Below are 2434 nucleotides of genomic sequence, written 5' to 3'. Positions count from 1 at the left end.
CGGCCTCCGCTAACGCTCGAATGCGCTTAATCGCCTATGTCGCCCCACTTTTCACTTACAGGAGGATCAGCCATATGAAGCGGCTTCTGTCATCGACTAGCAGGAGGAAGAGGGTCTTGCTGCCTAGAGCCGCCGGCTTGATGGGCCTGCAAATATCGCCGTGCACAAGCTCCAACAACTCACCAGCACAGTAGGATGTCCGAGATGGCTTTATATAGCCTCAAAATGGAACTATTAAAGGCATTCCAAGAGTTGTAATATTCATACTTAATGAACATAATTAACCATTGTGTAATTGTAACCTATAGTAAATAAAAAGTCTTAAAATACATAAATGAAATACAATAACTCTAGATTGTAATCTACTCAAAATTTATAACATAAAACTTCATTATTCTTCAATGTGGCATGAATTGAAATATCTTTTGATAATTTCAACAATATTTTCTTCACATCTTCATTGAAGCATCTTGGATGATTGATGTCTCTTGGTTCATATCACTCGGTCATATGGTTTGTTGCCCCTGTGTCGAGGACCCATCGTCGGTGCTCTTGGTGATGCTGTTGCCCCTGTGTTGAGGACCCGAGAGTGGTTATGCTGTTGGTGAGCCTGCAACTGCTCGATGTTTGATTCCCACACTCGCTGCATACCAACCAAACGAGATTTGATTCACTCCCAAGTCGATTGCGCGGCGATGGGGCTGAACCGTGGCTTCTGGGCTGGATTGAGGTTTGGGCAGAAGGTAGAGGCCGAGGGGAAAGAAGTCGGGCTAGCTCTCTCAGATTTTGGGTTCGGGTTGACCCGGATCTGTGGATCTTGTCTTCCTTACCAGCGACGTTGTTGACTTCTAGCAATAGTGAGGAAAACGTCGACGTGTAAAAATCGGCTGAAGGAAAACTTCTTCGAGGAAAAAAATAACGAAAAAAGAAAGGGAGAGAAATATTTGCTGAAGAACCGATGGTTATTATTTGATTTAGTTTCACGTATTTCAATAACAAACCTATCCTAGATTTAGCAGTAGTGGCATAAACCTTGCGCCCAAAAAATTGGTCAAAATGGCCAGCAAAAAATATGCTCTTCCATTAAACGGGGGGCGTTAATTCAGATGTTCAAAAGTAAAAAACAACTAACGAAATTTAAGGAATAAAAACATAGCTATTATCTAACAGGCGTTTTCGTTGCTAATATCGGTCCTCTTTCTTCCTTTTCCTCTTTATTTATCTTCTTTCTTTCTTTCCTCGAAGTTTAGTAGCCTAAAAGTTCCTAAAACCATAGATCTAAGAATGTTTACAATTTTTTGACCTCGGTTACCGACGATGGCGCTTACGAAAAAGTACAAAACATACCTTGAGTTATTGTGCTTTGGTTAGGGATTATTCTCATGGTGGTAACTGAGCGTTTGACGTCGATTTTCTGGTGGTTTTGGACTCGTCGAAGAAATTGAAAACTCGCCGAAGTTATCTGAAATCTCTCTCTCGCTCTCGTATTTTCTTTCTTTTCTCTGTTTGCAGGTATTTTGATCGATTCTGGCAGTTGTGGGTTGAAGGTTGAGTGAGGTGTGGCTATCATTTCGCGTGGGGTCCACGAAACTCGGCGGTCGCTAGAAAACTCACGAGTTTTCCAACGATTGAGTTTCTCTTTTTTTTTTTTTCTTTTTCTTGGGTCGTTATAGTGCGAGTATCAATCGTCTTTGCCAATAAATAGTTTAGAAGATAAACTGCATGAAATATTAGTTGGAAATAAACTTAAATGAAAGAGAGAGAGAAAAAAAAAACAGTTTTTAAATTGAGTAAAAAAGCTGTACTTATTTTAGGAAATGAGTAGTATATGGGTGAGAAAACATGTAAAGAAAACGTGGGATAGTTATGGCAAGAAAACTTGTAAATAGGCTTTACTTATCATTGTAATATTAGAGCAAGTAGAGCAAGAGTCATAATAGAGCAAAAAGAAGCAAAAAGAGAAAAAGAAGAAAGAGTTAAAGTTCTGTGAAATCGAAAAAGGCTTTTGAGAAGTCTGTCTCCTTGTCTCTCCCCTCTCGACACCCCCTTCAAAGTTTTCTAAACGGGTTAGTTTCAGAGTGAATGTCCATTTTCTACAAGTCGGTATCAGAGCGGCTTTTATTTTCTAAAAATTGGTATTAGAGCAAATTTTATTTCAACAAATTGATATCAGAGCTGATGGCGAACATGATGGGACAAATGCTGCTACCACGATTGAAGGAGGAAAGTTTTCTACATCTAAGTAATTCCAAAGCTCATCTTCCATTAAAGACACTTATATCATTTACCAATCAATTTAAGTATACATGTTTTAAACTTTTATGGTCTAACTCAATTTTTTTTCTTACTGATACTTTAATTTCATCTTTACCTAAATCAAAGTTATAGAATTTTCTTTCAGACACTACCACTTTTAATATCTATAGTATACTAT

This window comes from Cucurbita maxima, unplaced genomic scaffold (genome assembly GCF_002738345.1).
Source record: "Cucurbita maxima cultivar Rimu unplaced genomic scaffold, Cmax_1.0 Cma_Scf01136, whole genome shotgun sequence".
Lineage (NCBI taxonomy): Eukaryota > Viridiplantae > Streptophyta > Magnoliopsida > Cucurbitales > Cucurbitaceae > Cucurbita > Cucurbita maxima.
Note: the sequence above shows the minus strand (reverse complement) of the source record.